Raw genomic sequence first — 16599 nt, 5'->3', positions numbered from 1 at the left:
CTCAGTAAAAATATCAAGCTCGGAGAAAGAACTCCGGATACCTCGGTAGATCACCCCTCTTTTATGCAAAAGCAAAAGGAGATTTCCGGTGAAGAAGCAAATCGATCAAATTGAAAATGATCTCGGAAGACCGATTCTTTGCAATTCCAACATTCATATGGCTTCAACCTCGTGGCTATTACTCCTTCATACTTTTCTTCTTTCCCTTTTCTTTCACAACCGGAACAACCACAAGAAACCCTTTATCAACCCTTTGGCACATTTTCTCACCTTTACCCAAAAGCTCGGAAACCCGAAAGAAATCCTCTCCTCCTCTAGCCTCTAAAGACAAACTTCCGGAGCAATCTCTCATCCGTATGATTCGGAATCCTCTTGGACAACTCGGAAGTAGTGGAACTGAAGACGATGATGCTCGGTCATTCTTTACTCATTGGAGCTCCAAACCCAAGGTCAAAACCAGCTTGGTTCACTTTTGATGACTTGCCACCATCAAATGGAAGGATAAGCTTCGAATTCTTGGCATGGATTGATCTTGGATGACCCTTGAAGGGCCACACTCAAAAAAGTCCTTGCCGAATTTGTCACAAGGTTCTGGGAAGCTTAAGAGATTGGTTTCGGTCTCGACTGAATACACTAGGCTTCAATTTGTCACTCTGCCATCATGATGTGATCCTCCATAACCAGTTCCTTGGAAGTTATGACCTTGTCATAAGACAGCGAAACAAGAGTTCTTTGATCGAAAATCTTTATTCGTTCAAGATAAAGGATCTGGAAAAGCACTGACCGGAAAACATAATCCAAGCTCTACTATGTTATTGGAGGACATGATGGTGATGATACACTAAAGTATACCTTCATCCATCTCCTACCTTAGGATGAGATACAACTGAGGTTAACAATATGATTCGCGGCTAAATCATCAACCTATGTACACTTGGAGAAATCACGGAAATTGCACCAATTCTTTCCATTAAGTACTGTGATCAGCGGAGTTATTCAAAAGGTTGTCTCAAAGGGACTTGATAGTCCAAAAGGCTTGCAACAAAAACCACCTCAAGATTAGTGTAAACCTCAAGCTGCGACCGCCTAATGTACAAATCCAACAAGAAGAAAATCGGACATCATTTCCGAGAAATCGGCGGAAATACATTGTGTGAGACAAAGTTCAGGTGGAAAAGAACCCGAAAGAAATTCAAATACTTCCGTAAAAATGGAACCGAGAATACAAGTCGGCGGATGTTTCATCTCCGCAAAGGACACTACAAAAAATTGTCCTAGGAATCCGGAAAAGTCGTGAAGATGATTCAACAAGTCGGCATGTCTTATTCTTCACTTTGAAATAATCTACTAACTAATCTACTCTTTTCAGCAAGATCTTACCCTAGTAAAGCTTATTTGGGTTAGAAATGGAGTTCGGACTCGCGCACAAGAGTCTTCACAAGAATCTTCTTCGATTCGGATGATGATAAATACCAATCTTGATGGATAGTGCATGCATGAAAGCGAGAAGAAGAAATAGGAAGATGTAATACAATATCCTCTCCTCGACCTATCCTCGACTATCTTTCACTTTTTTCGCCCATCAAACAAAATACGTCTCGGTCCCAATATTCCCGTCCTCAAGCATGATGAACCAAGGATCCCATGGCCCCATGATGGCACACCTGACCTTGAGCTCAAAGCAAAACTGGTTCGTCACATCGGGAGTATGGAGGCTGGAAGCGTGAATTGGGTTCTTTGCGTCAAACCCAACCTCGATCGAGCAATGTCCACGAATGCACTGAGCGAAGATTAATCAGAAGTTCTCTTCACCAAATATATCTGTATGGCCACATCCATCCTTCACAAGGATATCTCGTATAAAGTTCAAGAGATGCTTGGCCATACTCGCTGGCTCAAAAGCTTCAAAATCTCTTTTCCGTGATTGATACTATTCTCGCGTCCTTCCATCACTTCAAATTCCCGTAGTAGGATCTATATTCCTCCTCATTCCTTCCATACGAAAAATACACGAAAAATTCCGCACGGAATCCTTGATTCGATTACATTCATTCACATTTCCAACATGGAAAAAGCTCTATATCCAGGATTCTATATCCAACCTCCCATTCAAACTTAATGAAGACATTAACCCTACTAAAGCCACACACATGGGAATGTGACATGATCTGCTAGATATATAGAAGGTCTAATTGAGCCACTACTTCGCGATGGGCTTGTCAAGCCTTTTATGTGGAAAAAAAGGTGAAATCAAATCCAGGAATCAGGAGGGCATGCAACTACAAACCTCAAAACCATTTCCTGAGACGAGACAACAAATTCTTCCACTCGAATCTCAATCTCGAGTCACCAGGCCGGTATTCCAAATTTGACCTAAAAGCGGGCTTTTGGCAACTCGATATCCGACCAGAGAGAGATACAAAACTGCATTTTGTATCCCTAATGCCCAATACCGATTGGTGTGATGCCTTTTGGGCTCAAGACGGCCCCATCTCAATTTCGGAAGACAATGATTGAGATTTTGGGCCCATCCTTTACTCTTCTTTGATCTACATCGACGACATCCTTCTATTCTCGAAATGTGAGAGAGGACCATCACCAATCGCTACAGTTCCTTGCCATCATCCAAAAATATGGCATTATGCTATCTGAAAAGAAGAGTTTTATTGGCCAACGAGAAATTGAATTTCTCGAAATGCATTTCAAGAATGGCCAGTACACATATGGTCCCCACCTGACAAAGGAACTTGATAATTTTCCGGAAGAGAATTTATCAGCAAAACAAATTCAACAGTTCCTTAGAATCCTGAATTATGTTCGAGAGGCTATTCCACACCTGTCTAGTTACACGTGCCACCTCTCAAAGATGCTCAAGAAGAACCCTCCTCCATGGGGAGCGGAACAAACAACAGCTGTCAAAAAATTAAAAGAGCTGGCCCACAATCCGCCACCTCTTACAATCCCGTCAGCAGGAGAACTTATTCTCCAAACAGATGCATCTGACTATGCATGGGGGGCCATCCTCCTAGAAAAGCTCCACCACAAGGAACAATTGTGTGGATATGCATCGGGTCAGTTTTCCTCTTCAGAAAAATATTATCACACGACCTACAAGGAAATTTTGGCGGTCAAGTACGGGATAAAAAAGTTTGAATTCTTCCTGATTGGACAGCACTTCCTGGTTCGAATGGACAACTCTTCCTTCCCAAAGATTCTTGAATCCAACCAGAAGACCTTGCCTGAGCCCCAACTATTGCGATTAAAATCATGGTTCAGCAGGTATGACTTTAAGGTTGAGCATATAAAAGGGATAAGAAACCTAATCCCGGATTTCTTATCCAGACTTTCCAAACCTCAGAATCAGCCTATAGTTCTTCTCACCTCTACAATTGGTATTAGTAAATCTCATTTGTGTTCAATTATGTCGTAAGAAAGACTAAATAATTTAGATATATTATCAATTAAAAATTAAATAAAAAATTAATTAGTAATTTTATATCTCTAAAGACAAAAAAATAATTTTTAAATACTTTTTATAAAATAGAGCTATAAATTAATATTATCTAGAGCTACAAAAGGTGTTGAGTTGGCCCTAATGCTAGGTGAATAAGTAATAAAGAAGAAGATATTATGTGTTGAATTTATATTTTTTATGGCTTCAACTTTTTCTTTTTTGTGTTTGTGTAATATCCAATACTTTCGATTAAAAATTGAAATATTTTGTTTAAAACAAATAGAAAGAAGTGTGTTTATTAGACATAAAGAGACGTGTTTTTCTTTTTGAGTTTTTTTTTTTTTTTATATTTCAATGAGTTTTAGATAAAGGAAAAAATGATAATAAAATTAAAAGAAAGACACAATTGATAAATATATGTGAAATGTAACTTAAGTCACAAGAGTGTTTATTTTTGAAAAATACAGATATTGAATTCGAATCCTGACTTATGCACTATAAGAATTTTCGCATTTATGTTAAGCGTAAAAAAATAACTATTTTATATCTATAAATTAACTATCTCACAATCATAAAATATTGTTTCTACTGGTAAATAATCCTCCTTTTTTCTTTTATTTTTCCTCCTCCTCCTTTTTCTTTCTTTCCAACCAAATTCAATGTAGCAACTCTTCCTCTCATTCTTCTCTATCTTCTCAAACATGATATCATTTTTAATTTTATGTATAATCTCAAAGTAACTTTTAGCTATTAATACTCTCTTTTTCTCTTCTTTCCTTGGAACAGTTTCTTAGGAAACTATCATGGTTTGAGAAGAATAAGATTCAAAAGTAAAATCTTGTTGTTCCACCGAATAATGTACATCAACAATCTTATTATTTTGGCGACTAAAACAGAGTTTTGTCGGTTAATATTTCTGTTATCTGATTTTATAACATAACTTTAAAAATTCAGTAGCACTATATATATATTCAGGGAATGGAATAAAAGGATCTTTGATTCTCCATTTTGAATCCTACATTTGCAGCTCTCGTTGCGGCCACCAGCTCTCCGCGACATTCTATTCAATTACTAATCAAAAGAAATTTCCATGGTTACTTTAAGTAACCCTACTTTGTTACATGCAATCAATAAAAATTTACCAAATAATTAACTTTGGCAATAATATAATCCTCAATGTACTAAAATATTACTAAAAAAATACAGGATTTTTTATATTAAAAAGTTAAACTATATGGTCAAATTTTGTAATTTTTTCTGTTCTAAATAAAAAGTGACCATACTTTATTTTAAATAATCAATAGAATTGTAACGTGATAATTAATTTTTTATAATTAAGAAAAAATCAAGAAAAATAGAGAATTGTTAAAATAACATTAGGTAGTATTAAATTTCTTTATACTTTTAAAATTTATAAAAGAAATTATTTTAAATTACAAAAAACTATGAAAAGGTTATTATATTTCGTAAGGTAGTAATATATTTCGTGTTTATAACAAATTTTAATATTTTTATATATTTGTCGATTTTTTTTGTAAGTCATTAAATTTTACAAAAATGATAATGTTTTGGTAATACTATACATTTTTGCCAAGTAGTAAACTTACAAAATATTATTTTAAATTGCAAAAAGATTTGGAGAAGGTTATTATTTCTCACATTTTAGCAACATATTTGCATTTATAAAAAGTTTTGTATTTTTTATGGATAATATTTTATAAAATATTAAATTTTATAAAAGTAATCATATTTTTATAATATCATATATATTTTTATAAGTATTAAGACTTGAAAATAATATTTTAATTTATAAAAAATATGAAAATGATTATCATTTTTTATAAATTAGCAATATTAGTATTTTTCATAAATTTACTAATTTTCTTTTGACAAATGCAATCGTAGTTTCATAATATTATCCATTTTCTTATAATTCAGCCACTTTTAAATTCAAATTTTTAAATTTTAATTTGAATGAATAAGATTTAATAAGTTTATAAATGGTCCTTAGACCAAAGTAAAATTAGTTTGTAACAGCGGATGCCAGGTCATGACTGTTATGGAAAGTTTGGTTTTAGTATTGATATTTATATAATGTGGGATTTTTTATTTTTTACTCTGTCCCTCTCAACTAGCCAACGAAGGTTTGTCATCCTAGACAATCTATATCTTGAATTCTGAAAATAAATTGGTACAGAATGAGAAGCCATCGCTAGCTTAACCTTTATTATGGGTATCTAAATTGCTGCCACTCCTGAATTGCTGAACGAAGAGAGTGGTTAGAGATGAGATTGAAGTGTTCAAGTTCTAAGTTTGTCGTTGGTGAAGTATTATGGCCACTCTCTAGCCACCCTGTCAAAGCCTCTGCTTCATAAGTAAATCCATCCGCTGCTACCTTAGGATCTTGCATCACTTCCTGCAAACATAAAACAAATACAAATTATTCAATGAAAAATATAAACTGAATAAGATTCATGGCAGCCATTCGACAAATAAACAAGTTGCATGATTGTTACCTGCAAAATGGGACAAAAGAAGTATGATGGAGGCTTTTGATTTTCTTGATCTCCACAATGGATTGATGGTGAGGCTCCACAATAAGCTCTCATTGGTTCGAGTACCCTCCACACTTCTGATGCAAGGTCTGATCGGCTGCTTCGGTTAATATCGCAGCACTTTAAAGCCAGGCGAGGCAATTGCTTTGCTTGCACAAATGGCCAATCACCTGCTAAGGAATCCAGAAAGGATTGCAGATTTCCCGCATCTATCACATTACGATGCCAAGGGCTGATCTCCCTGTCAGCAACTGTAGCAGTATAATTCCAAATGAGTATACATCTGACTTAGGAGTTAATTCCCCTGTTGTTAGAAAATGAGGATCCAGGTAAAGGAAACTCCCCTTTGGGTCAGTTTGGTGACACAATGTCACGTCCCTTGGAAGTGCTCGACAGATTCCGAAATCACCGACTTTGCATGCAAGGTTAGCATCAAGAAGAATATTTCCAGGTTTTAAATCACCATGTACAATGCTGTAAGGGTTACTAGAATGAAGAAATATAAGGGCAGAACATAATTCAGTAGCTATGCGTATTCGAGCTTGCCATGGCAATGGAGGAGAATTGTGCTTGCAGCTTATTTGATCTTCAAGATTTCCATTCGGCACATATTCATGAATTAGAGCACAAACTTCTGAGCAGGCTCCAATAAGAGTTACCAGGTTGGGATGCCTCATTCTGCCTAATACGTGAACCTGAAAATAAAGTAACTTATGATGTGACAAAATGCAGTAGTATTTCTGATAATTTGGATCTGCAATTCAATCTAGAATGATAATTAGTGTATCGAACTTGAGTGATCTCCCACCTCCTGTGTAAATTGTGAGGGTCCTTGCAAGCTATCTCGGTTCAGCACCTTTATAACCCTCTGTAAATGTTCCCACACCCACCTTCACCAATTTTCAGTGAGAAGTCGAAGTTACGGGTTGCTTCCTGAATTTCTGACAAAGAGAAAACAGAAAGAAACTGGTGCATTTGCGAGCATGAGGTATCTTCTACTTTGGGTCAGTTTGGTGACACAATGTCACGTCCCTTGGAAGTGCTCGACAGATTCCGAAATCACCGACTTTGCATGCAAGGTTAGCATCAAGAAGAATATTTCCAGGTTTTAAATCACCATGTACAATGCTGTAAGGGTTACTAGAATGAAGAAATATAAGGGCAGAACATAATTCAGTAGCTATGCGTATTCGAGCTTGCCATGGCAATGGAGGAGAATTGTGCTTGCAGCTTATTTGATCTTCAAGATTTCCATTCGGCACATATTCATGAATTAGAGCACAAACTTCTGAGCAGGCTCCAATAAGAGTTACCAGGTTGGGATGCCTCATTCTGCCTAATACGTGAACCTGAAAATAAAGTAACTTATGATGTGACAAAATGCAGTAGTATTTCTGATAATTTGGATCTGCAATTCAATCTAGAATGATAATTAGTGTATCGAACTTGAGTGATCTCCCACCTCCTGTGTAAATTGTGAGGGTCCTTGCAAGCTATCTCGGTTCAGCACCTTTATAACCCTCTGTAAATGTTCCCACACCCACCTTCACCAATTTTCAGTGAGAAGTCGAAGTTACGGGTTGCTTCCTGAATTTCTGACAAAGAGAAAACAGAAAGAAACTGGTGCATTTGCGAGCATGAGGTATCTTCTACTTTGGGTCAGTTTGGTGACACAATGTCACGTCCCTTGGAAGTGCTCGACAGATTCCGAAATCACCGACTTTGCATGCAAGGTTAGCATCAAGAAGAATATTTCCAGGTTTTAAATCACCATGTACAATGCTGTAAGGGTTACTAGAATGAAGAAATATAAGGGCAGAACATAATTCAGTAGCTATGCGTATTCGAGCTTGCCATGGCAATGGAGGAGAATTGTGCTTGCAGCTTATTTGATCTTCAAGATTTCCATTCGGCACATATTCATGAATTAGAGCACAAACTTCTGAGCAGGCTCCAATAAGAGTTACCAGGTTGGGATGCCTCATTCTGCCTAATACGTGAACCTGAAAATAAAGTAACTTATGATGTGACAAAATGCAGTAGTATTTCTGATAATTTGGATCTGCAATTCAATCTAGAATGATAATTAGTGTATCGAACTTGAGTGATCTCCCACCTCCTGTGTAAATTGTGAGGGTCCTTGCAAGCTATCTCGGTTCAGCACCTTTATAACCCTCTGTAAATGTTCCCACACCCACCTTCACCAATTTTCAGTGAGAAGTCGAAGTTACGGGTTGCTTCCTGAATTTCTGACAAAGAGAAAACAGAAAGAAACTGGTGCATTTGCGAGCATGAGGTATCTTCTACTTGCTTATTTGCAAGCTCCTCAGCTAATTTCTGAACACTGTCTCTCTTCACCTGCAACTCTTTTATCTTATGATCTAACCCTGCAACTTGGACTTGATATAATAAATTTTGATCCTTGGCAATCAGTTGTGCTTCTTCCAGTAGGTTCTTCATTCTTCGATGCCCTTCCTTTTCTTTTGCTAATGCTTCCTCAGAGTTCTTCCTGCGCTTCAGTTCTCTATTGTACAAGCTTTCCAATGCTTTAAGCCTGTAAGATGGTGGTCGGATTACTAATTTTCAGAAAATGATATTTTGTTCTGAGACCCAAAAGATATTACCCGACAAATAGTCTTGATGGAAGTCTTTTCAGCTTCAACGCGCCTGAGTGATTCTTCAAATGCTTCTCGTTTATGCTTTTCAACCTCTATCAGAGCTTGCTACAATTGACTGTAGAGCAGATCAATACCACTTCCTTCCTGCCAACCAAACCGACTATGACTTTAATATGTCGTTTGATTCGCTGAACTAACATCGTGAACATGCGTAATAATGCAGTTTCTAATGTTCAAACAATGACATATTTCAGAGTACCATTGCACTCAAAGAATCTTCTTCTGATTGAAGCACTTCGCAGAGCTCTAACTCGAGTCCATTGCCCTCGGCTCTCTCCTCTGAGGGAGAAGCTGAATCACCAAATGATTCGCTAGATGAACATGAAGACTCACCTTCCCTAAAAAGAATAGCAAGTGATAATAATAATAATCAGCATTGACCAATATTTTGCAGAAGCAGCAGCAACATGCAACTGTATATACACACACACATATCAAGCAGCCTACCAAGCGCATGATCGTATGCATTTTGAAAATATAACATGGCATTTATCAAGAATACCTTGTAAGAATAAGGTGACTTCCCCAGATATACCAGACCTGACAGGAATGAGGCACCCGTTGTTGGATATACTTGGCCTTATTCGACCTGAGATCCGTCATTCCCCTGCAATTTTACAGATTCTGTAAGTGCAATTCAGAAAGAGGAAAAAAGGCCAAGAAAAATGTGGTTTGTACTCTGAATAGTGTTTATCTGCCGCTGCTCCCATGACAAGCTTCTTTATATCATGCTGGTAAATAAGCTCAATAATCCCCTTTCCAATGTCAGCCATCTCAATGTACATCTTTTTCGCATGAATCTTCAAAAGAAATCCACAAAAGTGAAAAGATATCCGGTTTGATAGGTCCTTTTTTTCAGGCGATGCCCACATTTAGTTCTAAATGTTCCATTTGATTCAAGTCAACTGACCATTAAAGAGAACATGAGAACATGAAAATTGTTCAAGGAAGAGTTTGAAGCCTACCTCTGCCTGGCGACATATGAGAAGGTAATCATCCAGGATCTTGTGCATAATATTTCTTTCGAATTCTTGAAATTCCCTGAGTTCATGTTGTTCTAGTCTACTAGCGGGAAAATTCACACCAACTGCAAGCCAAAAATATACAAAAAGAAACTCATGCGCAACATATTAAAATAAACTTTCTAGCAAAAATCAAAAATTTCCCATTGTACACGTACAAAAATACAAATACTGATCAGAACTTACTCAAGGGGATGGATTTAGCGGGTTGATGAACATGAAGAACACATACTTTCTTGGAATGAAAATTCTCTAATACCCACGACAAAGTCAGCTTGCTTTCTGCAACATCTTTTCCCACAGCAACATATACTGTATCATCATTAGTCGCTGCCATTAAGAACTCTAGCTTAAGAACCCAGTTGAAGAAATTGCCAGGACAGGCTGTTCCTTGCCAAACACATCAGAATTACTTATACATTACTTTTCAGAGAAAATTTCAAAGCATTTTCCTAATAAATTTTACCAAGGTCAAGGCAAGGGCAAGCAAAGGCGCGTAAACTGGAATTGTTTTGTCTTGAACTTTCAACTATAGTACAAATCATTCAATGGTAGGGTTAATTGCAATTTAAGCCCTATATTTTTGGTCTAATAAATTGATTGCTCATTAGGTCATTTTTGTTACATTAATTCCTCCTAGTATTTTTACAAAAATTAACTACCACTCGTTTTCATCCAAAATCAATCAAAGGATCAAAGTGATAAAATATTACAATTTGATTTATAAATTCTTTTATTAAATATTAAATTTGTCCAAAATATAATTTCTTTTAATCAAATTATAACATAACTTCACTTTTAGTATAATTTATTCTATTGTTTAACAAAATAAGAATAAAAATAATATTATAACCTATAAATACTTATTTCATTTTAATAGTTTATAATTAAATTATATAGTGATTTAATAATATTGCTCTAAATATAAATATCTTTAAATTTTCTAAATATTCAGAATTAAATTGTGCTAAAATACTAATTAAATATTTTTATTAGATATTAAAAGTAACTTGCCCCACTAAATGGCTTAGTGACCTAATTAATTCCGAACTTTTAACTCTTTTTTTCCAGTTTGATCCAATTCTTCTACAAATCTGGGAACTGGATGCAAACTTCAATCTTTTCTTTAAAAGTAGCTATCGATGGGACACTTGCACACTTGGCCACCAGAGGGTTGAGTCACTGTACCAAAGAAGAAAAAACTTTGACTAAGAAAATGAGTCAACTTTTTTATGGTGACTCATCTGACCCCACGAAATGATGTGTTTGTAGCCTCTTTTTTCTTCACCCTTCATCCTTCTTCTCTACAATTTCTTCAAACCTTCATCTTGATAGCCTGTCTTTAATCACTTCAAGCTAGCTTTAACTATCAATGGCAGAGACTTGTAGTGCTCTACTCTCTCTTTCTTTCTTTTATTTCAAACCAAGAAACTCAAATAAAAAATAGTTTCCTAAATCAAAAAAATTAATAAACAACATCGAGTCTTATAATATATAACGCGTTACTAGATATTATTGTTAAACACTGTAAAGGTTTATTGTAAGGGTAGTATAGTCTTTTCCATGATTAGAGTATAAATAGTCATTAGAATAGTCATTTAGGTTAAGCTTTCTTTGTAATGAACATTATGTAATTACCTCATTTTGTATCATGGTATCAGAGCCTAAATTGATTGAGTCTACCGCGAGTCTTCTTGCTGGTCTTAATCGTTGCTAAGTCTCTGTGAGTGGCTCCTGCCTGTGCGCTTCTGCTCCTCCACTGGCATAGGTCACTGGCCATGTGTCGATGCTTCTTCTTATCGTTGTCCAGCGGTTGGCTCTGCCGGCTACTGGGCTCTCATTGGGCTGCTTTGGTTTCTGGTTCGCGTGTCTCTCGTCTTCTTTCTATACATTCTTAAGTGTGTGTCTCCTTGTGTGGGCTGTTCTTTGTTGTAGGCGTGAGTCTCTTCTTCAGAGTCGTGTGTGTCAGCGCTGTGTGTGCGTTGCACACCACCTGCTCGACAAAATTCTTTAAGTTCCTGGTCTGAATCAGTGTGACTTCTTTACTCCACTTTGCTTTGTTGTTTGCTTTCCTCACATTAATTTTCTTGCTTTGTTTGCTTTGTACGAGCCATTGCACTAAAAGAAAATTGGTGGAAAATTATGCATTGTGGTTTTATATTGATAAATGGTTATGGCACATAAGCAATCTGTGAAAGTAAATTTATTGCCCCTTCTTTAGAGTAATTGATTATTGTTGATTTCTGTTGAGTTTTCCCTTCGTTTATGCATTGTATGGTCGGGCTAGAGATGATTCGCCCAAGCAGTTAGTGTTCAGTTGGATGGTAAGAATTATGCATATTGGAGCTATGTGATGAAAAATTTCTTGAAAGGGAAACAAAAGTGGGGATATATTTGGGGTGCTTATATTAAGCCTCAAGATGATGTGGCATTATTGGATAAATGGGAAGTTGATAATTCAAAAATTATTACTTGGATCAATAATTCTGTTAAGCATTCGATAGGCACCCAATTAGCAAAATATGAGACGGCTAAGGAGGTTTGGGATCATAGATTGATTTGTATACAGTCTAATTTTGCAAAGCAATACCGGTTGGAGTCCGACATTCGTGCTCTTGACAGGAAAAGTATGAGTATTCAAGAATTCTACGATGCTATGACAGATTTGTGGGATCAGTTGGCTCTCACAGAACCTGCTGAATTACGAGCCTTTGGGCCTTATATTGTACGAATTTGTCATCCTTTCGTTTGAATCCCTCTTCATCTGTGTTTTATTTGTGGCACTCTCACCTTGGTCATGTCTCTGTGTCTCGTTTAAAATTTTTAGTTTCTACAGGAGCTTTAGGAAATTTGAAAACTCATGATATTTCTGATTGTAGTGGTTGTAAACTAGCCAAGTTTAATGCATTGCCTTTTCCTAAAAGCACTACTATATCTGTCTCTCCTTTTGATCTTATTCATTCTGATGTATGGGGACCCTCTCCTGTTTCTACAAAAGGGGGTTCTCGCTATTATGTATCTTTTATTGATGATTGCACTCGTTATTATTGGGTTTATCTTATGAAACGTCGTTCGGACTTTTTGGCATATATAATGAGTTCCGATCTCTTGTAAAAACCCAACATTCAAATTTGTTATCAAATGCTTTAGATGTGATTTGGGGGGAGAGTATACTTCTCATGCTTTTAAGGATCTACTTACTTTAGATGGTACAATTTACCAAACTTCTGTGATACTCCCCGAACAAAATGGAGTTCACGAGAGAAAACATAGACACATTCTAGAGACTGCGATCACTTTTGTTGTCCGCTAGTATTCCTAGTGAATTTTGGGGAAGGAGTTCTTACTTCCGCTCATTTAATTAGCGATGAATTCCTATTTCTTATAATTCGGCTTGTCTCCCTATGAAAGATTGTATGGTCGTCCGTGATTATACTTCTCTTCGTGTTTTGGTTCTACATGTTTTGTTCTTCTTCCTCATATTGAACGCAGCGATGGCTATCATCTCGATCTACTATATGTGTCTTTCTTGGTTATGGTGCGGGTCAAAAGGGTATCGTTGTTTTGATCCAGTCAGTCATGAATTATATGTTTCTCGTCATGTTATTTTTCTTGAACATATTCCTTATTTTATAATTCCCGGCCCGTCCTCACCATATATCTATGTCCGATCTTATCCATATTGACCCTTTTACTACCGATGTTGATGAGCTATCCTCTGGACATTCCGACACCTCTATTGGCTCCTCTCTACTACACCACCTGATCATCTTCGCTCACGGATACTATCGACCTCGCTATCCCGCATCGCAATCATAAGTCCACTAAACAACCTGATTTTGATTATTCTTGTTATTCGAGTTCATTTGTCTCCTTTCTCGCTCCTATTCATTGTCTTTCTGAACCTTCATCTTTCAAAGAAGCCATTCTTGATCCTCTTTGGCGATGCCATTGAGGAGTTAAGCACTCTTCACCAAACCCATACTTGGGATTTAGTTTTCCTTCCTGGTAAGCGTGCTTATTGGTTCTCGTTGGGTCTACAAGATTAAAACTAAGTCTGATGGTTCTATTGAAAGGTATAAAGCTCGTTTAGTGGCTAAAGGTTATTCTCAAGAATATGGTATGGATTATGAAGAGACTTTTTCTCCCGTTGCTAAAATGACTACAGTTCAAACTCTTATTGCAGTTGCTTTCGTTCGCCGTTGGGATATAACTCAAATGGATGTCAAAAATGCCTTTTTGAATGGCGATCTTCATAAAAAAGTTTATATGGTCCCTCCTCCTGGTCTTGATCATCATCCTGGTGAAGTCTGCAGACTTAGGAAGGCTCTTTATGGTCTCAAACAGGCTCCTCGCGCTTGGTTTGAGAAGTTCTTTGCTGTAATTACTTCACTTAGTTTTCATCCTAGCCATCATGACTCTGCACTGTTTATCAAATGTACTTCGGCTGGTCGAATTTTGCTCTCTCTATATGTTGATGATATGATTATTACAGGTGATGATGTTGTCGGAATTAGTCTGTTAAAGTCCGAACTGACTCGTTGTTTTGCTATGAAGGACTTGGGTTCCCTTCGTTACTTCTTGGGTATTGAAGTTGCTTCTTTTCCAAAAGGGTATCTTCTTTCTCAATCTAAGTACATTTCTGATATTTTTGAGCGTGCTCGCCTTTCTGACAATAAGACTGTTGCTATTCCAATTGAGCTCAACGCTCGTTATTCTGCTTCTGATGGTTCTCTACTGCCGGATCCGAGTTTATATCAGACTGTTGTTGGAAGTTTGGTTTATCTTACTATCACTCGCCCTGATATTGCATATGTTGTTCATATAGTCGATACGGTTTGTTACTTCTCTACTTACTGTTCATTGGGGTTCTTGTTCTTAGCATTTTGAGATACCTCAGGACTCCTGATTTCGGACTCTTCTATTTTCATCCGCTTCATCTTTAGAGTTATGTGCTTACTCGTCGTCTTCACAGTGATCCCAGCCGCATGAATCAACTAACATGGATTTTGTATCTTTTTAGGTGATTCTCTTATCTCTTGGAAAAGTAAGAAGCGGACGTCATTTCTCGATCCTCAGCGGAGGTCGAATATCGCGTATAGCCCTACTACTTGTGAAATAGTTTGGTTGCGATGGTTGCTTGCTTCGATATGGGTGTCTTCGCGTGACCAACTCCTTTACATTGTGATAATAAGAGCGCTATTCAGATTGCACACAATTCAGTCTTTCACGAACGGACCAAGCATATCAAAATCGACTGTCATATTACCCGTTATCATCTTCAGAATGGCACCTTGCCTTTGCCTTTTGTTTCTTCTTCCTTACAGCTTTGCGGACTTATTTACAAAATGTCTAACTGCTTCACGTTTTCGTTTTTTATCTGACAAACTTTCGATGCTTGTTGATATCGCATCGTGAGTTTGAGGGGGAATGTTAAACACTGTAAAGGTTTATTGTAAGGGTAGTATAGTCTTTTCCATGATTAGAGTATAAATAGTCATTAGAATAGTCATTTAGGTTAAGCTTTCTTTGTAATGAACATTATGTAATTACCTCATTTTGTATCAATTATATCTATAAATTAATAAAATAAATATTATTTTTAATTTTTATAATTTAATTAAAATTTAAAAATCTAATATTATTTCACTTTTTAAAAATTTTAAACTGAATGTATTTGTTCATTGGATATAATTTCAAGAGTTATCTACTTAAAAAATTTAAATTGAATATATTATTAAATATAAGTTAAAGGGACTATATATTAAAAATATTTATTTAACTTTTGGATATAAATTCAGAAAGCAAATCCCGCATTTATCCATTTGTAGTGTATATATTTTTGATAAATGTATTTTTAATGAGTCAACAATGATTTAGAGTGACTTAACAGTGTTTTTCTAAAATGAGTTATTTGAATGGCTTCTATAGCCAAGTTAGCAAAATCAATTGAAATTCTAAACAAATTTTGCGAGAATTCTAAAATGGAAATAACTATCATGGTTTCGACATAAAATTGAAAACAGATTCAAATTAAAATTAATATATTCATAATCTATTTACACTACGCTCATTTCTAATTTTTAATTCTATGGACTTTTTCAGGGTCTAAAAATTCATTTATTCTAGAACCTGTTTAATTCCAAACAAGACTATAAGTTTAAATTAGCCTTTAAACTGGTTTGATACATATAATATTGTTCAATACAAGTTGCACTTGAAGAGAAAGTGCCGAAAAATATATGAATTATCTCATATTATTGTACATAATAACAATATAAAAAGAAAAATTCATTAAATTAACCGAGCTTAAACTAATTTGGTTCATATAATATTGTTGTATTTGAAAAGAGAGTTTAAGATATATAGATTATCTTACATCGGGTACATAAAAAAATATAAAAGAGTTTATAATATATATAAAAAAAAAAAAAAAAAACTCATTTACTTTTAAATCATGCTAATAGTTAAGTCTAACTAAAATTAATTTACCAATAACACGTTCACACTTCTTTCATTTCGAATATTTGGCATCATAAATTTCTACTCCCGTTGGATAAAGAGGCGTAGAACATAGTTACATATAGCTTCACAAAATATTAATAAACATTCTTTCTCAAAAATCAATTTCCATTGAACATAATAATGTGTTATCAAATATTTGAAGAACAAAATGAATATATGGAATAAGCAAAAATAAAATTGATTAAAATAATTATTTTACTACAAATATTATGAATATATTCGAATAATGAAAATGTTTTTTTTGTTGACAAAAGGATAATTACATATTAAAAAAAATGATTATGACTACAAATTAAGAAAATAAGTAACAAGGAAGATGAGGACGAGGACCAAAACAAGAACAATGACAGGATAAAACTCGCCTC

The 16599-nt window shown here is 35.6% G+C and overlaps 1 pseudogene; it reads right to left on the bottom strand.

Annotated features, from left to right (window-relative positions):
• Window positions 1–5511: 5511 nt before the first annotated feature.
• LOC8269721 lies at window positions 5512–10184 on the bottom strand (annotated as a pseudogene).
• Between the last annotated feature and the right edge of the window lie 6415 nt (window positions 10185–16599).

Source organism: Ricinus communis, chromosome 10 (assembly GCF_019578655.1).
Source record: "Ricinus communis isolate WT05 ecotype wild-type chromosome 10, ASM1957865v1, whole genome shotgun sequence".
Taxonomy (NCBI): domain Eukaryota; kingdom Viridiplantae; phylum Streptophyta; class Magnoliopsida; order Malpighiales; family Euphorbiaceae; genus Ricinus; species Ricinus communis.
This window is presented reverse-complemented; position numbering and strand designations above follow the sequence as displayed.